Raw genomic sequence first — 13,839 nt, 5'->3', positions numbered from 1 at the left:
GATAAGAATGATGAAGACAATCACCAAGTGGCTCATTTTAAGAGATGAGGAAATACTAGAGAGAGTTTTAACAAGGATTAGCCTAGAAAAGCTAGGGACTTTAAAACATTGTAAGTTAAATGGAGAACCAAGAACACATCCACATTCTTTATCTAAGCCACTCTGACTCTTTCTCTTTTTCCCCTTTAAAGTTGTGCTGAACACTCACTGTGACCTGATTTCTCTTTACACTGGGGAGTGGGACACCACGCAGTATGTTTTCTCTAAACCTTGCCCTGCCTGAGGGTCACCCTGGCTGGGAGCAATGGTGAGTATCACATGATTAGAGCCAGCCTTGGGAGCTACAAAGGCAGCATGTCTGCCAGGCTGGAGCCAGTATGCTTCCTTATGAGACCATGAACATTTTTGGTCAAGCCGAGGAGTTTTCATACCTAGGTCAAATTTGAGGGGCTCTGGTGGCGCAGTGGTTAAGCATGGCTGCTAACCAAAAGGTTGGCAATTCGAATCTATCAGCCTCTCCTTGGAAACTCTATGGGTTTTACTCTGTCCTACAGGGTTGCTGTGAGTCAGAATGGACTCAAGGCCAATGGGTTTTTATTTGAAGTGAGAGTCAATTTCCCATAGATTTTCAGTATCTTGAAAGTCTAACAAGCTAGGTAATCTCTTTTAGACTTTAGTAATGGCGTAAAATAGAGTGAGAAAAATGCATGTTCTTTGATTCAGAAAGTCTAGTTCTAAGAACATATAAAAGGAAAAATTTAGACAAGTGTAAGAGACATATATATCCACGGAGATGTTCGTTGCATGCTGTCCACAGTAGCAAGAAAGATAGCAGAATAAAGTTCACAATATAAGAGGCTAAGTAGATCTATATTGATGGACCAGAAAGTTATCCATGATAACGATAGCCAAAGCTAATTTATGCTGACTGCATACCAGGTGATAGGTGTTGTGCTAAGCTCTTTGTAGGCCATTCCCTTAATCCTCACGCAGCCCTATAGGCATTACTATTTTATTATTGTTGGTTCACAGATGAATATATTGGTATTCAGAAAGATTAAATGACTTGCTCAAAGCTGAATAGCTTAAAAGTGGGGGAGTCAAGATTTGAACCCCAATCAGCCTAACTCTAGTGACGGAGCTGTAAATTTCCTCATAGTAGCCTATGCAATAAATGACCATGTCCAGTTCAAAATCCTCTCTACTGTCCCAGAAATAACTGCCTCAAGTGCAGAAGTGCTGGTGAAAGTTATTTTAAAAGTATCAAACCACCATAGAGTAGCCTGAGTGGAGAAGAGATATATAGGCAATAGGACCATGGCATGGGAATTTCTCCAAGGGCTACTGTCGATCAAGAAAAATAACACAGAGAGCAATGTTGTTAGCAAATGAAGCATTCTGGGAAGATAAGAGAAAAGAAGAGTGTCTTTGAGCTTGAGACAAAGAGGAATGCCTTTCATATGAAGTGGGACCTGAGCTCTTTTGAGTCAAGAGACTGGTCCCTTCCTTCCAGACATTGTGCTCTGTGGAGATGGTGACTGTATGTTCTGGAAGTTCCAAAATAGTCCCCATTGTGTGAGTTTATTCTTTTCGGTAATAATGGTTCAATAAAAACCATTATTATGAGAAATGTTATTATTAAGAACTCTACCTATTTTTGGCCTTAATAGTTGGTAAGCGTTTTCACACAAATATATTGATGTTCAGAAAAATATCCTTCGCTAGATCATGTCCTTCATTTTTGTTTGAAAAATATAGTTCCTGTAACCATATAACTTGGGTTTGTCAACACTCTTTTTCCAAAGAATTAAAGCAAATATGGGGTCTTCTAAATCACTCAGCATCTACAGTTAAAATTCTCTCAGTGCTCTATACATATCACTTGATAATAAACTTTAAGAATCCCTCATAATAGTAATAATTATAATAATGATACTTAGTATTTATTTGGAAATATTTGTCTGATTCTTTGATAATCACTTTTCATTCATTCTGTTGAGTAATCCTCAGATAATCCTAGGAAATGACTAATTTATTACCACTGGCTCACTATGAGTCAGAATTGACTCAATGGCAGTGAGTTTGGTTCTTTTGGTTTTATGGATCGGGAAGCTTACTTAGGTCAAATGAATTGCCCAGTTAAACCTGGTATTAAATATCTAAGCAGGAACTCTTTCCATGGTTTGTTTGACTGCGGAGGCCCTGCTTTAACTACCTGTAGACTTCCTCTCCATGCTGTCCAAAGGGTTAGAGGAAACATTTATAAATATGGTATGGTAACTAAGGACAAGTGTCAAAAAGATTAGTCCTAGGGGTTTTCTCTTTACTAGAGCAGATTGACAGCCTGTTATGTGGCATGTGGCCATTGATCTAGTGAGAACATCCCTTTTCATAGATATTAGGAAGGACTCTGCATCTATCAGGACTTTAAGGGTGGCATTATTCTCTGCTATTCATCCCAGAATGAGATAATGGCACGGTGGTATAGTTAAGAAGCTTCTATCTGGTCTTCTTCCTCATGATCTGGAGCTTTGCTACTCTTAACATTGTCCTGTGCCTGCTTCTCTGCTTTTTCTGCCCTCTGGCTTCAGGATGAGAGTTTCTTTATGTGCTGAAAGGAGGCTCTCTGGCTTTCACACTTCCTCTTATTGTCTTTTGTGTTTTCCTAGAATGTATCCATGGTACCCATCCACAGATCTCCAAATCCAAAGTTATCGTAAGTACTGTTTCCTGTGAAAACTTCAAATGCCTGAGATACTGCATCCAGCAGTGCAGTCTGTCAAACATAATCCCTTTTCATTTCACCATTGGCGCAAGTTTAACAACTGCACCGTACTTGCATGCCAGGAACACTCTGTATTCTACCTACCGCCATTGATGGGATCCTTATTGCTATCCTGCTGCTGGTAATCCAGTGACCACATTTAGTTTTGGGGTTTGCTTCCTTGGATCATTTCTGGTTTCAACTATTATAGGTTGTGTAACCCAGGAAATAGACTTTGAAATTCTCAGATTTGCATGTGGTGGCATTATTGGGGAATACTTTCAGGAACAACACTTGGGAGAAATGAGGAAAACAGGATTGTGGTGGAGGAAAGAGATGGACTGCAGTGAAATTACAAGAGAGTACTCACCTGATCCTACAGGGATCTCTGAAACTGGGTGTCCTTCCAAAGTTGTCCTTTAATTCAAGAAGGTTGAGCTTTTTTAACCCTCACATACAACAGTCACTGGATGAGGGCTGTCCTTGGGGTGGGAACATGACATTAGTGAGACCGCTCACTTTGGCCGAGATCAGCTACTGGAGAGCCATCAGTACCACCACCTCCAATATCTGGGGGAATGAGTGCCTCAGTCCTGAAGAGCTCTTGGTAGTAGTAAATGCTCAAAAATTTATGATTATCCTTGCCTTTTTTCCTGAAGGTTTGCCTAATGCTGACCTATGGAATATGCTCCTAATTGGATGAGCATGTCCTGAGGAGTGAATGTTATGGATTCTGGGTATGAGTAAAAGTCCTGTCACTGAGTTTCTGCAGGAACTGGGCTGACATAATTGTGACCACGACTGACCTATGTTCAGTGTTTCTGCAACTGGTGTGCAACCAATACACCAAGGTAGACTTGACTCTCCATTCGCTCCTCCACACCACAATGTGTCCTCCTTTGTTCAAAAGTCAGACTTCACCAAGGCTTGAAATGACTTCTACTGAAATTCTGGAGAAAGCTGTGCCCTTTCAGTGAAAATTTCAGTGAAGTGGTAGGAGTGAACTTATCAAATGCATCTCCCCCTTGTTTGGAATTCACTTAACAACTCACAGCTTTCTTCATTTGTGGACAGATTGTTAACACTGCAGCTTTGATGAAACTAGGCATTTGCTTGATTGGTGATGGTAAATCTTGGTCCTTGCTTGTTTTCAGTGAGGGGCATCATTAATGCCTCAGATCAGAATAAACTCAGATGGCTAAGAGGCAGGTGAGTGGCACCTTTGTTCCTTCAAAACAAAAATGTTCCCAGTGTGTAATCAATGAACTTTATTTAAAATGAGATTTTAAAAGTCATTCTAACAGACAGTTTGGAGGCAAAACCTTTAATTCCCAGGCAAGCCAGAACAATTGTGGCACACTAAAGGTTTCTAAAATTTAATGACTTCTTTGAAAAGAGCTCCTGGAGAAAAGTTCTCAAGATTCAGATATTAGCACTGTTAATAGGTCTTCTCTGATGAGAGGCCTGCTGGGCTCTTTAATAAATTAGCATATGTAACCCCCTTTGCTGATTTTCCAGTCTCTGCTCTGTAAAAGTAAGTTTGAATCAATTCAGTGACATTTTTACATGAAACCTGAAAAACTGGATATTGTGAAAACCAACTTCCACAAACCCCACAGGCCTTTCTTTCTCTAAACAATAGTGAAGTGAACAAGAGTGCTTGAAGAGAAATGGATTGAATGTTCTTTCCTTTTGGAAGTACAGAAAGATTTATAAGCATATTGTTGTGCTTCTCTATAGCCATATTATGATTTAATCTGTTTCATATTTTGCTATTCCAATAGACTTCTTTGATGTTTTCATTGGGAGAAATGAAAGATAATGTATTTGCTGATGGAGTTTTAAGGGGGCAGAGGCCAAAGAGGTGTGGCTGTGGAAGTGTACACCATTATACAGATGTTAGCTGTTTTTAAGACTGGGTCCTATGTCTTTAATGGAGGCTATAATTAGGAAGATAGCAAAAATATGTAACCAGAAAAATACAAGGTCGTTGTTGTTGTTAGTTATTGTCCAGTCATCGCCAACTCATAGAAACCTTATGTATAACAGAATGAAATGTTGACCAGTCCTGCTCCATCTTCACCGTCACTGGTATGTTTGAGCCCGTTATTGCAGCCACTGTGTCCACCCATCTCATTGAAGAGCTCCCTCTTTTTCTCTGACCCTCACTTTACTGAACATGATGTTCTTCTCCAGCAGTTGATCCCTCCTGGTGATATCGGAAGTAGCCAAGGTGGAGTCTCTCCACCCTCATTTCTAAAGAGCATTCTGGCTGTACTTCCTCCAAGATTGCTTTGCTTGTTCTTTTGACAGTCCACAGTATATATATAAAAAAAATAGCTAATGTTTTTTGCCAACACCACAATTTGAGTGCATCAGTTCTTCTGCGGTCTTCCTTTTTCATTGTCCAGCTTTTGCCTGCATATGAGGCAATTGAAAATGCCATGGCTTGGCTCAAGTGCATCTTAGTCCTCAAAGTGCTTTTTAAGATTTTAAAGAGGTATTTTGCAGCAAATTTGTTCAATGCAATACTTTGTTTCATTTCCTGATTGTTTTTTTACTTCCATGGGTGAAAAATACAATAACACACAAAAGTGATGACAGAAAAGAAACAGTGGAAGGAGGGAGCAGGCTGTCTCACGGGAGTGGGGGGAGTAATTGGGAATATGTAGCAAGTTGCATATAAGTTTTTATGTGAGAGACTGACTTGATTTGTAAACTCTCACTTAAAGCACAATAAAAATTATTTAAAGCAAAAAACAAAAAAAACATGAGAGGTCCCAAGCCAAAAAAAAAAGTGATGACAATAATACAAGGCAATTTAAGGTATGTTTGAAGAAAGATGCCATTACTTATTCTCAAAGAAATAAAACAGGAATGAACAATCCTTGTGAGGTAAGGTGTTCAGGGGAGTCTGCATGGATCAGGTATGACTTGAAGAATGGTCAAGGTTGAAATTGACAGAGAGGAGGCTGCCTGTGTTCATCGTGGAGCTCATGGGTACTGCAGTATAATTTGAATTTACCATGTACCTGGTTTGTGGTCTCAAAAGTTACCTTGACCAGTTTGTGTGCAGTGATGGGGATAGAAGGACTACTAGAACTACAAAATAAAAACAGACCCCCTTTCAGAAAATTATAGTTGTTTAGTATCTGTTATAGATTGAATTGTGTCCCCCCCAAATGTGTGTCAACTTGGCTAGGCCATAATTCCCAGTATTGTGTGTTTGTCTACTATTTTGTGATCTGATATGATTACCCTGTGTGTTGTAAATTCTAACCTCTGTGATGGTAATGAGGCATGATTAGAGGTGGTTATGTTAATGAGGCAGAACACAATCTACAAGATTAGGTTGTATCTTGAGTCAATCTCTTTTGAGATATAAAAGAGAGAAGCAAGCAGAGAGGAGAGGGACCTCATACCACCAAGAAAAAAGCCCTGGATCTGAGCGCATCCTATTGACCCAGGGTTTCTGCTCTGAGAATCTCCTACACCAGGGGAATATAGATGACAAGGACCATCCCCTAGAGCTGACACAGAGAGAAAGCCTTCCCCTGGAGCTGACATCCAGAATTCAGACTTCTAGCTTCCTAGACTGTAAGAGAATAAATTTCTGTTTGTTAAAGCCACCCATTTGTGGTATTTCTGTTATAAGAGAATAAATTTCTGTTTGTTAAAGCCACCCATTTGTGGTATTTCTGTTATAGCAGCACTAAATACCTAAGACAGAATCATTAAGGAACCTGAAATGTAGTTGAGAGCTGTTTGTGTGAGGTTGTGGAGAAATGGAGACATGAAATGGAGCCAAGGTTACCTGCTGGGTACTCTGCACATCAACTTCAAAGAATCTCCTTCCCCACCTGCCCTTTCACTTAAAGGCAGTTTCTGACTCTGAATTATGTTGACTCAACAGAGTGCAATACAGTGATTCTGCTCTCCCTGCCTCGCTCAGGATTGCTCCTACTCATCCTCAGTAGGCTTGGACTTACTGGTAATTTAGGTAGGCATTTGCATACACTTGGCAAGACAAAGTTACCTCGACAGAAGTGCTGGTTTTGGAGTGAGTTTTCCCACCCCCAAATGTAATAAAATAGAGGCTAGAATCAGCTCCTATCACTAGGAGCTGAGTGGGATTTTTGTTAGGTGATTTGAATAAAAACGTAGACTTCCTCTTACTCTCCTTCCCCAGCCACTGACTGACTCACATTAAGATCACTTCCAAATCCATCCACTTCATCACTCTCCAGTTACTGACATGAAGGTGCTTTTCTGTTGCTAGTTTATTGGTATAACATTCCAATCCCTCATTTAGAAAACCTACAATCTGTATGCCTAACAAGCATATCCACGACTCCTTAGATTTTTCTTCTGCTCACAGTAATGTTCTTCTCTGAAGAGGCCTTGGCCTTGGCAGTTGCCTACCCAGAGACTACATAAATGAATAAATATGTACTTTTAAGGAGAAAGCAGTGTCCCAAAGAAAAACTGTAAACTAAAGCACTACTTGAAAACAGTTCAGATCATGTATCACAAATTTGTGTATCCATATTCTTGATGAAGATCAAATACTACAGCCTTCAGTATGGATTATACCTCAACATATAGAAAACAAAATCCTCACAACTGAACCAGTAAGCAACATCATGATAAACAGAAAAAATACTAAGTCATCAAGGATTTCATTTGACTTGGATCCGCAGTCAACACCTGTAGAAGCAGTAGCCAAGAAATCAAACGACATATTGCGTTGGGCAAATCTGCTGCAAAAGACCTCTTTAAAGTGTTAAAAAGCAAAGGTGCCACCTTGACGACTAAGGTGTGACCTAAGCTATGATATTTTCAGTCACCTCATATGCATGCAAAAGCTGGACAGTGAGTAAGGAAAACTGAGGAAGAATTGATGCCTTTGAATTGTGGTATTGGCGAATATTGAATATACCGTTGACTGCCAGAAGAATGAACAAATCTGTCCTGGAAGAAGTATAACCAGAATGCCCCTTAGAAGGAAGGATGGCGAGGCTTTGTCTCACTTACTTTGGTCCCTGTCAGAAGGGACAGGTCCCTGGAGAAAGACATCATGCTTGGTAAAGTAGAGAGTCAGTGAAAAAGAGGAAGACCCTCAAGGAGGTAGATTGACACAGTGACTGCAACAACGGGCTCAAACATAACAGCGATTGTGAAGATGGTGCAGGACCCAGCAGTGTTGTGCATGAGGTCACTATGAACTGGAACCGACTCCACGGCACCTAACAACAACAACAAACTCCTCCCTGCGAACACATATATAAAATTCTTTGGTTTGTGGGGGTCAAAATCCCTCTTTAATATTTCTCTGAATACCTAGGATTCTGCTGTTCTTGTGGCCTCCTCTGCCTCTTGGACTCTGGATTTGTCATTCAGGGTTCCTGTTGCTCATCACACTGGTTAAAACTTAACATTCATTTCCTTCGTTGGTTTCTTATTCACCACCAACCCATACTCCCAACTCACATTAAACATCTGTGAGTTCATAGAGAGGGAGTCACATCCCACACCACAGAGCAAACAAAGTGGTCTGTTTCTTCTCTACAAAGAACTTTTTGGCAACTTCATTACTTAGGACCCAGCCCCAAATCTGTTCTCACCTCTTATCTCTCTCATTAACCTTCTCCCTCTGTTGAGCAACAAACTCCTCTCTGTATCTGTCCAGAGGCACTCAGGCTGTTTCTCTGAAGTCCTTGGTACCACCTGATTTCTAGGTCTTTGGGTTCTACCCTTTGTACCAAACACTTGCTTTTCCATGTATGTACTTCTCCCCCTAAATGGAACCCTGGTGCCTGCTGTTAGGAAAATGACATGCTCCCTCATGTTTTTATACCAGCATAGCTGCAGAGAGGGGTTAGGAGTTGTCTCTCAATGTCTGTGATAATTCCAAACTGAATTTTCCACCTTGCCTTCCCTTAAAATAAAGGAAAGACTCATCACAGCCCTTGTGCTCTTGCCTGGTCCCACACCAGCAGAGACCTGAACTTATCAATCACACCAGTTCCAGATGAGTCATGATTTCAGAGTCCTGTAAATCAATGGCAGCACTGCCCTTCTGTTCAAAGAGCCACTGGCGCCATTTGTGGTAAATGGCCATCCAGTGCTGTAACTGACTACTTCAGTACTGAGAGACAATGCAGATACGTGAAAACAGACCATGCACAGAGAGAATAATATGAAGTAAATAAAGATTTCTTGGAGCAGATATAATTGAGTGGAAAGCCATATTCAACTACCGAAATCTAGGGATCAGATCACTCAAATATCTCAACAAGTTTTGGAGTTAGTTCTAGTCAGTAACTCACTTGCTAGGTGGCCTTAGGTAAATGGCCCTTGCTTGTTGTACAATAAGGCTAATATTATTCCTTCTGTAAGCATTGAAAGCAGTTATCACTGTGCTTTGCGTATAGTTAGAGCTCAATAAGTGGTAACTTTCACAAAGACAGTTGATGTTGAAAAGGACCCAGTACAGTATTATTAATGGGTATTCCATTTGTTTAGCCTTGATCTTCACACACAATGACCTATCCTTAAGCCATTTACAAGGAAAGTAAGCAAGTTTTAGTCCAGCACCCAAAAACCTATCACTGAATTACACTAAATCTCTTTCTTGGTTTCTTCTTTTGAAATGTTTTGAAAGCAGAATATGACAGGCTCAGACTTTCTATTCTTGATGTGATGTTTGTGGCCAGTATCGCCTTCTTTCCTTTCTATTTGCTTAGAAACAATGTCCTATTCTTTCTGGACTCTTAACTAGGCAGTCAACACAGAGTCTTTTAAGAGGAGAATACAGCAACCGCAATATCATTTATATCCCAAATGAAAATCCTGGATTTGGGCATGCTGGTGTAGAAAACTCTTCTTCTATAGCAGAGTGCTGATTGTCCTTGGAAAATCATAAAATAGTTTCTTAATTTCAATACGGTAGTGTCCAGACTAGATCCCTTGGATTGACTGTTTATTTTGGGGAATGACTCCAGTAACCACCTGACAAGCCCTGATGCTTAGTGCAGAAAATACTGTCACCAAACTTACCCATCACCTAGTTTGACCAATGCACTCCCACAGAGGCCTGAGTCCCTATCCAGCACAGTCATGTAATGTCTTTGTAGCCTTCTCATCATGTCATGGAGGAAGTCAAGAGAATTGAACTCATGCCTTACTGGAGTAATGTGTGTCATGGACATTTGGGTTGTTTCCCCATTTACAAATCATGACTACAGATGATCTACTTTAAGGAAACTTTACCCCCTAAACATCTACTTTAAGGAAACTTTACCCCCCAAACCACCAAGCTTATGGCACTGGGAAAACAGTTTGTATAGGTGGCGCAAAATTTGTTCTCTGCAAAAGAATTTGCTGCTTATTCCTCAAAGTAAAAAAATTTCCTCTTTATTTATTAAAGATCATAACCATGATGTATAATACTAACCTACTGCCACTGAGTCAATTCCAACTTCCAATGACCCCATAGGACAGAGTAGAACTGCCCCGCGGGGTTTCCAAGGCTGTGATCTTTTTGGAAGCTGACTGCCACATCTTTCTCCCCCAGAGTGGCTGGTGGTTCAAACTGCAGGCCTTTTGGTTAGCAGCTGAGTGCTTTAATCGGTGTGCTACCAAGGCTCTTAATATATAATACAAATAAATGAATATATAGCCATATAACATTAATATAATAAGAAAATAATGAACTTAGTGCATATCATGTACCAAGTTCTTTGGTAAGTGCTTTGCAGGAGGTAGCTCCTTTACCATCACAAACCTGTGAGATAGGGTCTCTTATTAGCCCCATGTTTCAGATGAAGAAGCTGATTCCTTGATTTTAGATAAATTGCCCAAGGCCAGGTAGATAAAAACCTGGGATTTGAATTGAGCTGAGGCTAGAGCCCAAGCCCTTAAGAGCACATAAAATTCAACTTTGGATTTTTTAAGGGCAGAACAGAGCTTTTGAATAAAGGAGACTAATATCTAAGAATACGATAGCTGAGTGGGTGGAGTAGACATATGGATTATAGAAATGCTGTTTAGAAAGCAAATAGCACTGCCCTCTCTATAAATCCTTGCCAGTGTTGGATACTTACAGATAGGATGAATTCCTAAGACCTAGTTGAGGAAATACTACTCAATAGATACATGCTATTTGATGAATTGACTCAATTTGTTATCTACCTTCCCCCACCTGCCCTACTCTAACAGGTAGAACCTATGAGAATATATAGCAGTCCAGCTTTGCTTGAGAATAAAGATCATTCTTATCTTATTTCAAATAGTGAAGCTTTTAAAACTTTAATTTTACACACACACAAATACAAGTAAAACTGGAGGAATCTAAAATAGATTGGTCAATAAATAACTGAATACGATCAAGTCAATACTCTGGTTGTGATGTTACACTATGGCTTTGCAAATTCTCACTGTTGGGGAAACCAGGCAAAGTTTATAAGGGGTCTCTCTATATAATTTTTTACAACTGCATACTCATCTACAATTATCTCAGTAAAAAATTCAATTAACAAAAAACAAACTTTACGTAAGCACCAGAAGTTGGCTTGGATGGCTTCCCTTCAGCTCTGTGGCACTGTGAGTTGCAAAGAAAGCCTAAGAGAGGCGTAATAAACTTTATTATCCATCTGCAACCTGGATGGATGGTAGTTTGCAATAAACATTTGTTGCTGGGAGATACATGGGTTACTAAATCTGGCTTCATCTATTTAAGAAAGAAAACTTCCCAACCAATAATAGCCCCTGTCTAAAGGCAACTGATTGCCCTTTGCAGCCCTCACCCACATAAGCCCACCCCTTGGGTGCCCTCCCTTGGGTCAAAATTCTTCTCTCTTGGGGAATTTGGGGCATACATGATGCGTGTGGGTGTGTTTTTATTTTTTTGGCTGTCATAAAAAAATGTTGCCTTAAAGGAAGGATATATTTATTATAAGGAACACAGCTGTAAAATGACAGATAGATGATTTGTGAATTTTTTTTATACCTAATGTGTCACCTGTAATTGAAAAATAATTAGATGATCCATCTGCTTCCTGTCCTGCACTCCTGTATTTTCTTTATTACCTGTAGGATTTAAGGACAGTCAGCATTTTTTGTACTGATTACTAACAAAAACTCTGTAGAGAAGTTGATTAGCCTTGCAATACAATTTTGTCAACACTTAACATACTGCTATTCTTTTTAATATGCTTAAGTCTGACTGTGATGAACTCTTTTCTTATTAAGAGTTTTCATTTTACTCTACCAATGCTGTTGAGATTTCTTTTTATTTGTATTTTATAGACACTGCTGAATATAATACATCAATACATTATGATATGAGTGGGACAATAATGTATTTATTATCCTGGTAGTAATTCTTGATAAGAAGACAAAAAATTCACACACATTATACCTCTGGGTTCACTTTCAATGCTAATATTATTCAGAGGTGAAAGTTGAAATAGACAGTAGCCTTTGGGACCAATTAAATATAATTTTACCAATCTCCCCTCGGTGACTTGTAATTATTCCACCGTAAGACAGCATGTGACATTACTGAGAAAAGCAGATTTAAAAAAAATTTTTTTTTCAAGCATTTTTATTTAACTGTTCCCTGCTCAGGAATTTTTGTTTTTTTTTTCAGGTTCTAGATCTCAAATAGTATCTGTTTCATTAGGAACGGGCTAATGGGGATATGAAGCTTCTTTTAAAAATGTATCGACAACGCTTTATCTTTTTAATTGTACAAGAAATATATGTTTACTGTTAAAAAAAAAAAGATATAGACTTAAAAAGAAGGAATCACTGTACTCTTCCACATGGATAAATATCACTAAGACTTTGTTGTTTCCTCCCGGGCTTTTTTATATGAATTACACATTTTCAAAAAAATGTAATGCCATAATACTGTTTATTTTTTACTTATTGTTTTCTCTGTTAGCTATATAGGGAGTGAACCTCACTCCGTGTCAGTAAATGAATCATCATTGTCATTTCTCAGGGAACCATGTCCATTTGTTATTTAATCAGCCCATGCTGTTGACACTTAAACTATTCTGGTATTGCTGCTACTTTTTTTTTTAATCTTTAAGAGAATTTTGATTGTACTTTAGATGAAGGTTTATAAGTCAAACTAGTTTCTCATTAAACTGTTAGTACACATATTGTTTTATGACATTGATCAACAACCTCACGACACGTTAACACTCTCCCTTCTTGACTTTGGGTTCCCTCTTACCAGCTGCCAGGCTTAGACTTCTGTACCCATCCTCTGATATCAAACCCAATTTCGAATATAAAAATTCTTCTAAGAACTTTCCAGAACAAAAATTTAAAAGGTTCAAAACTGGAATAAAGCTTATGGTTAAGATGGTCTAAAAATTCAATCCTGTAATTTCTTTTTCAAATGTGTGTGGTTGTACAAAGAATGCCCTTTAATTTGTGATGAGTCAGTGAGAAATGTGTTTTATGATTTGACCTCATTTGAAAGCAAAGTATGACTTTTCAAACGAGGTTTTAAAAACTCACAATATCATGTAAAATTTAAGATGCAATCTACATTATCATTATTCCTTATGTTTATGTAACTAAAACCAAAAAACCAAACCAAACCAGTTGTCGAGTCGATTCTGACTCATGGTGACCCTATGTGTCCAGAGTAGAACAGGTTTTTAAGGCTGTGACCTGTCAGAAGCAAATCACCAGGCTTTTCTTTTGAGGTGTCTCTGGGTGGATTCAAACTGTCAGCTTGTTGGTTAGTAGTTGAGTGCCTAACCATTTGCACCACCCAGGGACTCTGTATATGTAACTAACCCTTTACTGTTGAGTGAGTTCTAACTCACAGCGACCCTATAGGACTGAGTAGAACTGTCCCATAGGGTTTCCAAGGCTGTAATCTTTACAGAAGCAGACTGCCACATCTTTCTGACGCAGAGTTTGCCACTACTTTTGATTCATGTTTACTTTATTTCTGCTAAGCTTCTTAAGGCAAAAGGGCAGATCTGTACAAGCTGGTTGTTCTCACCGGTAATGAGCCTCGGTGGCAGAATTATTTTCTCTACTTTTCG

The sequence above is a fragment of the Elephas maximus genome, chromosome 16, assembly GCF_024166365.1.
Source record: "Elephas maximus indicus isolate mEleMax1 chromosome 16, mEleMax1 primary haplotype, whole genome shotgun sequence".
NCBI lineage: Eukaryota > Metazoa > Chordata > Mammalia > Proboscidea > Elephantidae > Elephas > Elephas maximus.
The sequence above is the reverse complement of the archived record's forward strand: the minus strand, read 5'-3'. Positions refer to the sequence as shown.